Source organism: Podarcis liolepis (assembly GCF_965112155.1).
Source record: "Podarcis liolepis genome assembly, chromosome: 1".
NCBI lineage: Eukaryota > Metazoa > Chordata > Lepidosauria > Squamata > Lacertidae > Podarcis > Podarcis liolepis.
The window spans coordinates 56,711,895-56,727,862 of record NC_139554.1 but is presented as its reverse complement, the minus strand read 5'-3'; the positions used below and the strand labels follow the sequence as shown (position 1 = coordinate 56,727,862).

Here is a 15,968-nt window from a genome sequence, read left to right as displayed (position 1 = left end):
TGTGAAAACTAGACCTGTAAGCAAGGGTTTTGTTGTTCATTTCAGTCTGAACGTATAATTCATTTTGGTAATTGCTACCATGGTTCCTCCAGGGTACACCTGTTATCTCCAGTGGTTAGGGGAATCTCTGTGTGGTTCCTGAAAGTCAAGGCATGAAACACTGGGGACAAAGATAGGCAGTCAGCTGTGTTGTGTGGTGGCTGATGCTTTGAACTGTAGTCAGGAAGAGAAGCAGTAAGCTTTTCTTCCCTGTTGGTATTTTCTGGTAATCCCATGTGTGTGTTTGGGATTACATTCCTTTTTTACAGCTCCAGATCTGACTTTAGGTTCTGTTCTGTCTTTTGTTTGGGAGGGGGTGAGGCACATTTTTAACACTCTTCCCATCAGCTTTACACAAAGGGATCTAAAAGTGTTTGCCCAATTGCAAGGAAGCATGTACATTAAATAGAGAAAGCAAAACAAAAACCCCAACCAGTTTGTAAATTTGTTCAAGCAAGCAACAACAAGAGCTGCTAGTATGGCATGATATGAAATATTTCTTGTCCAACCGCTGATACTAGTTTGAATTCTTTACATTGCTTATTTAGCTAACAAAATGCTACCTAATAAAGTGCAGGGATTAACTCACAATGACTTACCATGGCCTAATTGTGCCCCCTCTGGACAATTAATGAGCTGCTGTTATGGTCTAAAGGCATATGAGTTGCAATATTGGTCTATATATAATCTTGTGACAGTGGTTATTGCCAAGTATGGAAACTCAAATCAAACTAATTTCACATGTTATTGTACCCAAAAGTAAAATGTCTTCGATTCCTCCCCCACTTTTTTCTTTTTTAAAAACAGTGTTAATTATTTAGATTTTCAGTGGCCTTATAAATATCACCTCCAAGTTATAAAAAACACCTCCTAGTTATGTACAATATAAAGACAACATCACTACAAAATCACATGTAAAATTCAGAGATTAAAGCACACATACAAAATCTGTTCCAGTGATTTTTACTAGAGTAAAGAAAAGTTTTTGCCTGGTGCTAGAATGATGGCAATGTTGGTGCCAGGTGGGCTGTTTTGGGAAGAGCATTCCATAGAAGGCCCTCCCTCTTGTTGCCCCCCTCCAGAGCGAGCACTTAGAGGAAGGCCTCAGATGATGCCCTTAAAAGACTGGGTAGGTTTGTAGGGGAGAAGATGTTCTTCGGGTATTGCTGCTCTGAGCCACTGTGAGTTAAAAACAGCACTTTGCACTGGTTTATGAAATTTTTACTTCTTGCTGTGACCAGTTTTTTGCTCTTTATCTGTTTTATGCGTTTATAGATACACAATCATTTGACTGTTTTTTCTCTCCTCTGTGAATCCTTCTAATCCCTGTTTGTGGGAAGGTTAATCCAATATTCATCACATTTATTTTCTGTTGCATTTTAAAACACACACACACACAACTGCCTGCAGTACCACAGCAGGGAAAGGGGAATTCATTCGGACAACGCCCGCTGCAATCCTTATGAAGTCTATCAATGTGACTTCCACTATTTTGACATTGAGTTTGGTGCAGGCTGACAGGCTGAATAGATTGCTTCTTCCTCTCTTCCCTGTGGGCCTTATTTTTCATAGCCATATACTTTCCTCAGTAGGAGGGGAGACGTGCTCTAATAATACAAGGCAAGCTTGGCATTCCTAATACACATTCCAGATTGCCAGCCAAATGAATGCTCAGGTGAATACTGCGCATGCCCATCATTTCCAATAAGCATAGGCTGTTCTGCATTGTTCTTGGGGAACAATTTTGACTTTGTGGGAGTTGGGAAGTGTCCATTCACAAAGAGAGAAAAGGAAAATGGATTAAGTCAACAAGATGACGACGCGCAGAGCTAGAACACACATTTTTGTGCCTTTCTGTTGCCTGCAGACATGTTGACGTTGTTTTAACACTGATATTAAGAGTACTCAAGGAAACTGGTATGGAATTTTCCAGGCTGAGTTGTTCAACTGAATTTATTGGTGTCTAAGTAGCTTGTTTTATGTTGCTCTTCCATCTCACTGCAGACCTTGCAAGTTTAATGTATCTATGTTGAGTAGTTCATCGTACTTTGAAATGGCACATCCGAAAGAAATATCAATAGTAAGACCGCTTCTTTTAAAAGTAAGGAGAAAGATGACATTGCATCATGTAATTTTCTGGTTCTTGCAGTATGGAGTGGGCCAGAGTTGGCTGCAGAACTGGCAAAAAGCCTTTGTGTATGATGTTTTCCCTAATCAGCAAAGGGTGGGTTTAGTGTGAAATGAATGGAGTTCTCCACTATGTGCATTTTTCTTGAAGCTGTCGAGCAGTGAAAATCATATCCACTGTCCCCTTAGAAGGTCAAAAACCCTTTTGGGATTCAGGAAGGGTAGCCTCGGATATAGTTAGGAGGTGGTTTGCTAAGATCCTTGCAAGAATTTTGCCAGCGGCAGCTAATAAAGCGATGCCTCGATAGTTTCTGCAATCCGTGCTATCACCTTTTTAAAAAGAGATTGATAATTTTGGCATCCCCAAAGCTGGGATCTCCTCTCCCAGATTTTTTCAATGAGCTTGTGAAGTTGTTGTGCAAGTTCAATTCTGCCCACTTTGAAGACTTTGGCGGTCCACTGGTTTTGTTGTTTTTCATTTGGTTAATCACAACTCTCCCAGATTTGGAGATACTACAAGCTCATCTCTAGTTTGTTTTTGCAGAATTTGTGAGAGGAACTCAGCAGCTACAGGGGAGTTGCTGTTAAGAAGATGCTGGTAATGTTCTTTCCAATGCAATGCAATAGCTTTTTTATCTTTTAGAAGTATGGTACCCTCTGTTGAGCATAGGGGGCATATGCCATAATTTATTGGCCGATAGATGGTTTTTGTGGCTTTAAAGAAACTCTGTGCATCATGAGTGTTGGCGAAGTGCTAGATCTCTTGAGCTTTTTTTATCCACCAGATGTTCTTTAGTTCTCCAGTTCTTCTTGAACCTCAGCTTTAGCTGAGGTGTTTTTCTTAGTGGCACAGTTTCTGTCTCTTTGCCAGATCTGAAAGGCTTTCATTTTCTTGTCAATAATGCATTCAATCTCACTGTCATTCTCATCAAAGCAGTCCTGGTGTTTCTTGGTTTGGTATCTAATAGTTTGTTCACAGGCTGCAATAATGAATACACAAAGATCCTATACACAAAGATTTTCCTCTGAGGCTCTTGTCTGGATACCCAGAATGAGGTAGTTGTGGTGCCTCCCTTGTGAGATTATTGCCTCATGGAGATTTGCCTGGCACCTAGGATGATGTCTTCATTTTCTGAGGCTTTCACCAATATCCCCACCCCAGTGTGGTTGCTTATAGGACTGCTGTTTGCAGTCTTCTTGTTAGTTATTGTAAGCTGACTGGGACATTCTGAATTGAAGTGTAGAATGTTTTTAAACAAAAACTGTCATGTATCCACTGCTGTTGCTCTGGGAAGTCTCTGCAGCAAGTCTATTTTCATTGATGGCAGCTTTTCGAGAGCTCTCCCTAATAAGAGTGGCCTGGATTATATTTTCACGCTTGCATTTGTACTGTATTGGAAAAATAACTTCCTTATGCATGCCATATTTTCTTTCTGATGTCATTTCTGTTCCAAAGGATCAGACTTTCCCTCAGTTCCTTTATTTCATCGTGCTTTATCTGAACATTGCCCCCCTCAGGGGAAAAAACAACAACCCCAAGCTTCTAAACTTTCCACCCAACCTAATTTGTTATCTCCTCTCTTGATGCAAAGGGTGCTTTTGTATCCTTTCTTAATGGCGTAGTCTTTTTCTCACATCCTGTCTAATGCCAAGTCCTTCTGCTTTTTTTCATTTTGCCCTTTCCTTTCTGTAACTGTCTTCCATATGCTGACTTACTCTGCAGTGGTGGCCTTCTCTGCTGCTGCTCGCCTATCTCTTCTTATTATCTTTGTCATATTTATGTCCTATGTCAAAATCATGCAAACCCTGACAGCGACCTTCAGATTTCCTACATCCAAGGAATCCTGTCTGCTCAGGAGTGCCTGTCGATGAACTCAAATGCATCACATTTGATTCTGGGGCATTGATTTTCACACTTTTTGCTCTCCACGAGCCTGTTCCATGTCGATTTAGCTGCCGAAAGACCTTCATGGGACAGCTGAGAAATTTCTTTTTTGTGAATCAGCATTGGGTACTGCTAGGCTTTGCTGTTGCCCTACAGATTGTGTACTGCAAATGTGTTCAATGCTCTCTTGCAACTTTATGCTACATGGGGCAATCGGTAATGGTAGATATTGATCCATGTTGTGTTTCAGAGAATCGTGTTGTTCTCAGTGAAGAAGTCCTGTTAAATTTCCAAAGAATTCCGCTTTGGAAGAATTGTTGTGTTTTAGGGCTTGCAGTTTGGTTCCTGTGGGGGCCCTGCCAGTTTGGTCTCATTGCTGCCATTTGTGGAGTGAGAGAACAAGCCAGATTAAAAGCCTGCCTCATTTGGAAAGCATTAACCGTAATTCACATTTCACACATAACGGGAAGTCTTTGATGAACTTCATCTTTGTGGGTTGCTTTACTGCTTGCACAAAGGGAGTAGTGAAGCAGCAGCAAAGGGGCTGACTGTGATCGTGTGGAACCTGGCTTATTTAGCTAGGATGTGATCGGGTGAATTTAGCTATTATGTTGTGCACAAAAATAAATTACCCACACTTTGCCTGTGCCATTGCTGCCATCTCACCTGCTGCTGCCTCACCTTCCTACCCTGCCCCCTAGCCGTGCCATCGCCTATTGGTTGGATCAGTGCCAGCACCAAGAACTCCCCATGTACTGATGCTCCAGGGAGAAAGGATGCAAGTAGGGGTTTTTGCGGGGCAGGGGATGAACATGAAATGTGACTAGTAGCAGAAGTTTCAGGAGATAAGTAAAAATATTGCGAGGAGCATTTGGTGGTGGGAATGGAAAAAATATGATAGAAAATGGCCTTCTCCACTTGGAGCCTTTGGACCAGCAAATTCTGCCTAAAAGGGGGAGCTTGAGTCATAATATCTCAAGAGCAAATGTCTATACTTAGCTTGAGGATAGGTGAGCTATGTTGCACCTTGCCACAAGGAAAGCAGTGTGGCAAAGAATTTAGACTTTTTTTAAAAAAAATGAATTAGGTATCAGAAAATAATATCTAAAACTGCCAGCCATTTATGCTAAACTCTGCCTGCATATGCCACCATTTTGTGACTGGTGGGATTAGAAATGTGACGGGCTGGAGGAAATTGCAGTGAGAGAGGAGAATATGGTTCTCTTTCCCATTTTTAACAGTCCTTCGCATCTCTAGGTGGGACCTGTTAGTTTTCAGCCGCCGTAAGAGGATGCTGAATGTTGAAGGTTTGAGAATCACTGGGGTAGGATGAACAGGGACAAATCCTGCATGTCAGTATGGCACTTGTTTTAGCAGCATTGCACATTGTTTACTGGGACGCGGGTGGCGCTGTGGGTTAAACCACAGAGCCTAGGGCTTGCCAATCAGAAGGTCGGCGGTAAGTAGATCAATAGGTACCGCTCCGGCGGGAAGGTAAACGGCGTTTCCATGCGCTGCTCTGGTTTGCCAGAAGCAGCTTAGTCATGCTGGCCACATGACCAGCTGTGCGCCGGCTCCCTCGGCCAGTAAAGCAAGATGAGCGCCACAACCCCAGAGTCGGTCATGACTGGACCTAATGGTCAGGGGTCCCTTTACCTGTACTATACTGATGAGAGGCTATTTTTTACCATGGCTAGTTGACTTACTGTTTTGTTCCCTACCCTTCAGTGCAATGAGGAGTGGTATTACTAAAAGCACTTCCACAAGAGAGACTTCAGGCACCCATTAAACACTGCAGCCTTAGGGGGAGTCCTAGTCTCACTAAATTTCTCACTGTGACAGTAATACATTGTTAACAGGATCCCAGCAGAACCTGAAATTACAAATGGGACCAATCTACTCACCTTACACAGATTGGCTCTGAGTTAATAGCCTGGCTCTCCCACAAGGGAGTAATTGTCCATTGTCTCTCCATCTGTCCTGCCTCTATCTCTATTTGATTAGAACTGGCTGAGGTGAGAGCCATTTGATGTGCATGAAAACTGAGGTTTAACCAGTGCTTAGTCACTCCTTTCTAAAGGCCTTTTTTCCACAGGGAAATTTTTAAACAAGAAAGTTAATTACTCTAGGCAGTTCTTTTCTGTCTTTCCCTTCCTGTTCCTAGATATTTTTCGAAATCCCCTCTGTTTGCTGTTTCCTTTTATTCTTCCCTCTGAGAAGAGCATAAACTAAGCATTCATAGAAATTTGCCAAGATATAAAATTCCCTTTTCTCATGAAGCAGATGCCATGTAGGCCTTTATACAAATCTGTGCCAATTCCCCCCTCCCCCCCCCCAAAGAAGGACATGGAGAAACCCACAGTATCCAGAAAGCATATTTTCTGCCTATGTAAAAAGTGACTGCTCTTCTATAAAAAAATTAGTTCAACTACTATATGCTAGTAAAGAATGTGATAATGTTTCCTCGTGATAGTCACTGTTTCAGGGCAAATGCATATCCAGTACTATGTTCTTAGTGTTCATTAGTGTTCCTTTGCAGCATAACTAGGTGCAGGTACAGTGATGTATGCACATTAGAAACAACAAGAATAACATCAGGGTTGGACTCGATGGCCCTTGTGGTCTCTTCCAACTCTATGATTCTATGATTCTATGATCAGTCTTCAACCTTTTCTAATCCAGGACCCATCTTAAGCACAAACATGCATTTGGGCACCCATTACTTAAGGTTTTCACCATACATTTGTATGGTGCTGGAACTGTATGTTGCAACCTACCATCCAGGCATCCCCCCACCTATGTGGGGATTATGTTCCAGGTGTCATGTGCCTCAGTGAAAATTGTGTAAGTGAGGAGCACCCTCTAAAAGTCTTCTAGATGCCCATTTTTCCCACCACAGCTCTCTCTTCTGTCCTCTCTCCACATAACTCTCTTCAACCAAAGTTGAAGCTCTGTGGCACGCTGGGGACAGCACGGAACAATGGCTGCTGCTGCACTGCCACTCGCATCAGCTGCTAGGCCAGGAGGCCAAGCAGCCTAAACAAAGCCCCACTGTGCCTTTGGTCTCTTTGGGGCTTTCTCCACCCACTCTGAAGTCCTCTTTGGGCTCTGGGGAGAGTCTTCTCATGACCCACGAGGACTCTTGCAACTCTCTCTTGCCATTTCCTGGTTTGAATCTACTTATTTCTTTCCCAGCACTGCAAGTATGCACAGCCGTGCACAAGTCGAAAGCACGTAAGTGCAGGATGCCTGTAGTTCAGTCCGCAACCCAGTATTGGGTCCTGACCCATCAGTTGCAGACCAATGATCTATCCTTTCTTGGCAATGCTATATTTCTTCTTTGTGCCACTATAGGTACATTGCATTTCAGAATTCAGGCGCTAATGGTCTCAAACAACGGGCAAGCAGAACTTTGCGATTAATCATTTAACAACTTGGTGATCCAAAAAAAGGTTTTGTACATTTCAGTATGTTGCCGAGCAAATGCAGTTTAACCTGTAATCACTCCCTCTGTGCTTACTTATATTATATGTTAATTCTGAAAGCCCTCTTCTTCATTGCTTAGGTTTAGAGTACTGCTGCTCTTGACTTTCCTTTCCAATTAAGGATCTTCTAAAAGATTTAAAACAATGAAAGATTGAAGCTGAAAATAGCGAAAGAATGAGCGTGTTCAAGTAGTATACTGTTTTACAGCATACTGATTTCCAGAAGCAGTATTACTCTTTTCTCACTGGGAAAAAAGGCCAAAAAAACCTATATTGAGCTTGCATTTAGTTCCACGTGGCATACTCCATCAGTAAATGAAAGCTTACATGTTTTTGTTTATCTCATTATGTAGAAATGAACTTCGGCCATACATGCGCCAGATGGAATGAGTAAACAGTGACTGGAGTGAATTAATCCCCACCCCCCTGCAAAAAGAATCAGGATAGTTACAAAGAATGGAGGGAAAGAACACTTCACAGTTACTCAGATGCTTATAATATCTCCACTGCCCCTCTGTAGAAACTGCTTTAGCTTTGGCTGCAGTTGCAATCTGAACTGTATAGCTTTCATGAGATTGTGGTTCCTGTCTACATGGCAGAAGGGGAAACCAGAGGGGCTAGGATTGAATCCTCAAACATAACTGCATTACAAAATAGAAGAAGAACCCTGTTGGATCAGGCCAAGAGCCAATTTAATCCATCATACTCTTTCTTTCCTACTTCCCTACAGCAGCCAGTTGCCTTTGGAAAATGCAAGAGCAAGACATGAGCAATGCAGGATTCTGCTGCTGCTCCTCAGAAATTGATATTCAAAGCTTGTTCTGCCATCATGACTAGTAGCCAGTGAAATTCTTATCCTTCATGAATTGGTCTAATCCAGCTTGAAAGCTGTCTAAGGTGGTGGTCATTTGCAGGTCACCATCTGGTAGTGGGATGCCATAGATTTTAAATAGGCATGGTATGAAGAAAAAGGGTCCTTTTGTCTCTCTTGAGTCTTGACTCTCCCGCCATTCATTGAGTCTCGTATAATGAAAGAGGGAGACAAACTTCTCTCTTTAAATCAAAGCAAGGCACACTTCGGTATAGGCATGTTGGGGCAATAGGTTATATCTAGTTGTGCATCTCCTCATTGATATAGTAACAGCTTCTGTGAATGAAAAGGGGAGAAGCTGATTATCACAAATTTGCTTGGACAGCTGGCCGCAATTTTTAGAATGTCTGCACTGGGAGGGTTTAGAATTTTATCATAGCAATGAAAGTGACTTTATCTCTCCGTAAAAGGGCTCTGTAAATCCCCTCGTGTAACCAGCCCAATATCTAGGTGATTTGAGAGTGGGATTGGTGATCCTTATTATTTCTTCAGCACATTTCAGGTGCTCACATCACTTCCTGTGCATTATCTCAGTAATCCTTGCCACAGCCATCTGAGGCAGGCATCATTATCACCCTCAAATTGCAGACAGAGAAAATATAGATTTGTTGTAATTGAGTATAACATGCAAGTATCTGAAAATAAGAGCTAAAGTAGAAAAGTCACTTTTTGTTTTAGGACTGAGGATTACATGGGCTCTTCTATGTGGCCTCATTTTGGTTTCTGAGATGTCTAATTCTGGGCAGTCATTTGTATTGTGTCCCACAGAGTGCTGTGCTCTGGAGACTTGAGTTGACACCAGCAGATATCTTTAGAATAGCATTGGAGAAAAAGAGGTTGTCCTTTGTCAAATTTATCTGTCATCTCAGGGGACACAGCAGCTGGGTGTGATTGGAATCCACTGAATAGATGACCTATACTTGCTGTGGAACATAAAGGGACCATGATTCTTAATACATTGCTTCCATCTAAAGCCATGGTAATGCTTTGAAAAGCTTCTTCCGATTTTCATGATGAATCAAAGGATGCATGTTGGTCTTATATATATGGAACAACAACAAATACACAACACTACTGGTTCTACTACTACTAGTAATTGAGTCACTTTGAGAGACAACAGTTGTAAGAAATGTGAAATAAAAATACAGTAAGGGGACAGCAGCTTTAGTATTAATCCAGTATTGTTTAATAAGTCAGTCTAAGCCCCTGTGAACCCAGGGCAGGTTAACATAAAAGAACAATAGAACTATCAAATGAAACATATAAAATACAGAATGTAAAAAACAGCAACACCCAAGTATTAACAGTAAGCAATAGTAACTGATATGTGAACTCCGTCCCTACTCAGGGGCTTGGGCAAAGTGATGTGTCTTCAGCTGCCACCAAAAAGTAAACCATCTCTGCAGCAGATATACTTTGAAGGGGAGCCCATAATTGGAATAGGGTGCCACTACTGAAAAGTCCCTATCCTGTGCCACTGCCCCAAGTATTTTGCTTGTTATATGAACTAATATAGTCATACCTTGGTTTCAAATGCCTTGATACTCGAACGTTTTTTGGAAGCTGAACGTTGCTTGAGTGCAAGAAGCTCCTGCAGCCAATCGAAAGGTGTGCCTTGGTTTTCAAACATTTTTGGCAGTCGAACGGACGTCCAGAATGGATTCCATTCGAGAACCAAGGTACGACTGTACTCCAAAGGCTGAAAGTGTGATTTTTTAAAATTTTTGAGCTGCACAAAATCTGTCTTCAGTTCGGGTATTTACCTGAGCATGTGAGGGTTAAAGGGTCAGGGTGTGCAATGCAAGGACCTCTATCTCCCACATGTCTCAAGCGCTCCTCTTTGGAACTCCTTGTGTTCAGCAAAAAGCTCTGCCAAAGGTTCCTACATGTGTTGTGATGAACACACTTAGAAATCTCATGTGTTGTCTTATCAGGCTTTTTGATTGCAGGGAGGTTTCTAAGCATGTTTCAGGGCACTTAGATACCCTCTGCAGACCTTCATGCCAAACAAGCAAAGGTCTAAATAGCAGCTTGCATTTTCAGGGACGTTTTTATCAATCCCCCTTATTAGCCTTGCATGTATGGGCAAGGCTATAGATAAATATAGATAAATGCACTTTGTGGGCAGGATTCAGCTAACAAGCAGAAACCTTACACAAGGACTTCTGCACGTGCTACAGGACTTTCCTCCCTCTCCTCACCCTGAAATGCTTGCACAGATGAAACGTTTATCATGGGCTTTTAAAAATACATATTGCTGGACCAACTATTAACTCCTTGCTGGCATGGGGATTCTCAGCATACCCATGTCCTATTTGGGTAACAGGTTTTTCCAATTTTATCATTCATGGAGATTCTCCATCAGATCTTTAACTTTGACAAAATTCATATTGGCAGAAGAATTTATACACAGAAATGCTGCTATCAGTTGCTCTCTTTTTAAAAACTAGATATGTATGTAATTTCCACTGTACTCCTTTTGTCACTGGAGCAACTCAGTTTTGTCCTTGAAGTAACCTGAAGAATTGCTCCTGTAAATAAAACAAGCATTTTGGAGAAGACACAAACAACTGGGTTGTGTTTCTCTGGAGCGTGAAAGGGCAGGGAGCAAGGGAAGGGCAGCTATTGCCTCCAGATACATCGTCACCATCATTATTAACTGTGTGTAATATGGCTAGGATGAAAGCGGCTGGGACACCAAGGCCCGAGTTGAGGGAGCGGGGGGGGGGGGAGGTGTTGCACAGGGATGCAAACATGCCTGAAGCACCTGGCACAGGACTGGGAACAGGGTCTGCCTCTAGGTCTAAAAGCTCCAGTTTTAACACCGTCACTGTACTTGTAGAAACTCCTCATGCTTGCAGGTAAGCTCTGTTGGACTCAATGACGCCTAGTTCGTTGGGCAGAAGGTCACCTGTGATGAAGGGAGTTCTGTCTCAGGGTACCCAGAGACTTAAGGTTCCTATCCTAACCTGGGAGTAAGCCCCACTTCAGTTGAACTTACTTTTGAGTGGCTGGGATTGTGCCTTAATATCATACTGGGGGCTTGCCTTCTGAGGAGACATAGTCCCAGCTTTGGTGGGGACGTGTACTCTTGCACCATTGAGCTTTATAGGGCTAGCAGGGAAGCAACAGCATTTGGAAATGAAGGGAAAGACACCACTGCCCCTTGTTAGATTTAAAGTTTACAAACTAAGGCTATTTTATCAGGGCTAGCTCCATGGTGGACCTGAAAGAGGAACTCCTGTTCTTCTGAAGTGATGCTGACAGTAAGCTTGTCCAGTCCTGCCAAGTGGGGAGGACACCCCCCCCCCCCGCATTGTCTGACCCTATTCTGCTTATTTCTCAAATTTTTATTTTTGAAAACTTATGCAGGATGTACCTTGGGTCTAACCATTGTGCTACATGGCTGTCTATGGATCAGAAGGAAAGGAAGAAATTACGTCCCTCCTAAGCTCAGTACAAACTTATTTTTGGCTGCGTGTCTTCATTTCACAGTCCCTCGTTTCACTTCCTGTGACTCCCTTTTCCTCTCCTGACATTTGACTGCACATGCTTTGCTAATAGGAAGGAAAGTGTTCCAACTGTGGTTATTTCTCTGCCTCCCACCACATACCCTCCCCCACCCCCGCCACCAAAAAAAGTGTCACTGTTCATCTAGCAGCAGGTGCAGGCAAGTTGTTGTTGTCATGGCAACAAGGGAAGAGTGAGGGAAATCGCCTTAATTCCGCAGCTGATCGTTAAGGGGGGACGGGAGAGAGGAGATAATTGCAGGAGAAAGGGGAAGTCAGTAATTATATGAGTGCAGCGCAGATGAAAAGGCAGGGCGCAGATGCTGTTGGTGTGTCATACCCCACGTAGCCATTTAAGTCCCTGCAGTCTGCAAAGTGGTGCGAAATGCGAGATAATGTAGTTTCAAGCAGGGTAAATGAGCTCCTTGGGGGGGCTGGCAGGGGAGGGATTCACCTTTCGGAAGCGCAGCGTGCAAAAAATCATTAGAAAAGGGGTAGCGCCTGGAGTGCTGTAGACAACATGGTCCGTTTACAAGACAAACACAAAATGTCCCGGTTGGAGGGCACGGAATGCAGATTAGTTGGCACTCCCCCCCCCCCACTCATTCACTTACTTGCACACAAACACACCTGCCTCACAGTGAGGATGGCGCCCCAGTAAATATTTGCACGTACACAGCTGTACAGTGGTGCCTTGGTTCTCAATCGCCTTGGTACTCAAACGCCGAAAACCTGGAAGTAAGTGTTCCGGTTTTCGAATGTTTTTCGGAAGCCAAACGTCCAATGTGGTTGTTGGCTATTGTTTCTGGGGCACCTGCACCAATCAGAAGTTGCACCTTGGTTTTCGGACATTTCAGAAGTCAAATGGACTTCTGGAACGGATTAAGTTTGTCACTTTTGTTTTTGCTATTTATTTTGCATTTTTGTTTTTGAGGCTTTTTCGGTTAATTTGGTTTTGTGACTGTGTGGAACTCAGTTCAGCTACTGGTTGCTTGATTGCTTGATTGCATGACTGCAGAAATGGATAAAAGCCCCCCATCCAAACAATGACTTATCATCAGTGTGGGCAAGAAAAAGAATTAATTTTAATTTTTATCATCTACAATACATAGTTTAGTACATTGATTATTGCTTTCATTTTATGGATCAACAGTCTCATTAGATAATAAAAATCATGTTAAATTGCTGTTTCAGAGTTGTTTTTAAAAGTCTGGATCGGATCAATCCGTTTTGCATTACTTTCTATAGGAAAGCGCGCCTTGGTTTTTGAATGCTTTGGTTTTGGAAAGACTTCCAGAATGGATTAAGTTTGAGAACCAAGGTAACACTGTACTTCTGATCTGTCTTAGCAATTGCATATTAAGGCAGGAATATCCAACATGGTGTCCCAACATGGTATTACTCCCTCTGGCCACGGGAGTGGTAGCCTGCATTTGTTGACTAGGAATAAAATTGTAGTGTGGGCTTTTTGGGTATTTTTGGGTTTGATGCTTGCTGCCTTTCTCATAGATACTTGATAAAATAAGTATCACATATCTTTCAGTGTCCTGGAAATAAAATGGATGATGGCAATATTTAGTTCGCAGGTGGGGAACCTAATTAAACCCACCAGGTTTCCTCACTTGACCTGAAAGGCAATTTTGGCCAAGCTGCACCCACCCAACATCTGATGCCTTCCTGTCAAACTGGGCATGTGAGAGGTGGGGGAGATAAAGATCCACCCTGCCATCTAAACTAGCTCATCTGATTGCTGAAAAGGGGACTAACATAATATAACAGAATGGAGGAAGGGAGGGATGCTGCTGGTATGGATTGGCATCCATTCTTTGTGTATTGCTGGCAGGCTTAGGCCAGGAAGACCTGGGGTCAGATTTGTGTTTGACCGTGAAGCTCACTGGGGACCTGGAGCAAGGCAGGTGTTTCAGTGAAGGAATCGGACAACCTGTCTACACCTGAACCAGGAAGCCCATCCAGAATCAAGAGCTTGAGAATCAATGAGCCCCTAGTCTGCGTTGGGTTGAAAGCTGCATCACCACTATCTTGCCACCTGTAGATGTTTCACTGTAGAAATTTAGACAGTTCTCCACTTGCAGATTTCTACTACCAGAACCTTCAGCTTCAGTTCAGAAACTCATCATCACCTCTTAATCTAGCCTCTCTCCCGGCTTTTGTAATGATACAAGGGGATAGACTGTACAAAAGTCACTTAAAGCTCCTTGGAGGAACGTTGCAGTGCAAATGAGCTAATCATAACCTTTCAAGTCATCTTGATAGGTAGAATGGCATATAGGCTATTTTCTAAGGTGAGTTTTGTAGCATACTTACCTTCATGAGACACGCGTGCGAAAGCCTGTAGAGGTTCCTGAGGAATGGTTTTATGCTGGTGAATGTCGTTTTTGTGAAGGCAGTGACCTAATTCTGCCCAATCTGTTGGTCTGTTTCTTAGACTCCTGCTTCAGACAAAGGGATCTGTGTGACTCAACTAACAAAGCATCACTGTTTGGGACTTCATTTAAAAGCGCAATTAACTTTGCCATAGTCCCTCTATTTCATCCCCTGCTTTTTATTTCCTTGCACCCCCTCTTCAAAAAAGCCCTTCTTTTTCAGAGGTTTTATTTGCTGCCTGGCAAGCTGCGCTATAATTTGGAGAGAAGCACTGAATGCTGGAGTTGAGGTGTTTGAGTGACATAATAATCATACTGGAAAATGTAATTTTCTCTGCGTAGTAGAGATGGGATTATTTCAAGGAGATCTCATTAATGTGCCATTTGCCAACAAAGGGCCTAGTAACCTGTCTCTTAATAAGATTAGCTCAGGGGTCAAAACACAGGAGGCTGTTAGGGTGATGCATTTGTCCTTTTGTTCTAAAGGAATACATTGACTTGGATCCTAATTTTCCTTCCTTGTACAGGACAGAGTTCATTTTTCACACAGCAGAGCTTCCCTGCCTCCTGCTTAACTCTGCAATCCCTTGTCCCCTCACAAAATGCTCTTGGGATGGGAGGACCATGAAAATGGTTTGATATATGGTCGTAGGAGGTGCAGGTGGAGCAGAGATTAGATGGGAATCACCCCTCCCCACCCCTTACGTGAACAGAGGAACAATTTAGGATCCAAGCCATTATCTTCTTACATTCAATTTCACTATTTCATCAGTCAAAAAACCATTTCACATTCTGACCTGTATGAACTATATTTCTGTGTGTCAGGGAATTCAGAGTAGTGGTTATACCTATTGATTAGAAGTAGGTCTTTTTGGATTGTTTTTCTAGGCCAGTTCCTTATTTGCTAAATGACATTGGACATTGGTGTATAAATTGTAAATATCATTACCCAGATCAGAATTAGCTTTTTCATTAGAAAGCCTCATCTTCCCAAAGCCCTTTTTTTGAATAGATTTTGTGGATCATCATCTCTCAGCTCGTCCTGCTGAGTTCTAAGTACCGAAAGGACACAGTAAATGAGCACAAAGAGGCTTCAGAAAGCAGAAGAGTGCAAAGAATGACTTTGGTCATTCAACAAAGACAGCCAGGAACAGCCAGGGCTGCTTGCTGCTTGCATTACTCCTCATCATATCCTTGAACACTTGTTGGTAAAAATACTTTGTTCAAGAGGCTATTAATAAACATCTTCTGGCACAACTCATTATAAAATAAATCTCACCCCTGGAGGCTCTATGGAAACCTGGTATAGGCAGCCTACTGTCAAAGCCTTGGAAATGGGTAGAAACACATTTCTTTTTATGGTGTCTAATCTTATAAAATTAAGATGGAATCATAACCCCTGGTCGGCATGAGAAGCACTTGATGGAACAGCGCAAGCAGTGCCATATTCACAGCCCCAGAACTCATGCTGGCAAGGCCAACAGGTGAATATGAGACACCACTCCAAGGTTGGTGAAGCATAGAGGCCCAGTTTGGTTGTGTTCTTGTCACATGACAACAGCAGGGTCCTTATCGGATCGAGCACAACCTGTGCCTTCCCAGTCCCACTCTTGAAATGGCCTGTTCAGGGGCTGTTCTGCTGGCTTGCACTGTCGGGGGTGTCCTGAA

At 42.8% G+C, this 15,968-nt stretch overlaps 1 protein-coding gene and 1 long non-coding RNA gene across 2 annotated transcripts in view; one reads left to right on the top strand and one right to left on the bottom strand.

Annotated features, from left to right (window-relative positions):
* Positions 1-15,968, bottom strand: part of LOC310689190 — a 606,488-nt gene that overhangs the window by 39,736 nt on the left and 550,784 nt on the right. The gene's annotated exons all lie outside the window — the stretch shown is intronic.
* TRIM44 (tripartite motif containing 44) overlaps positions 1-15,968 on the top strand; it is an 85,493-nt gene that overhangs the window by 32,176 nt on the left and 37,349 nt on the right. The gene's annotated exons all lie outside the window — the stretch shown is intronic.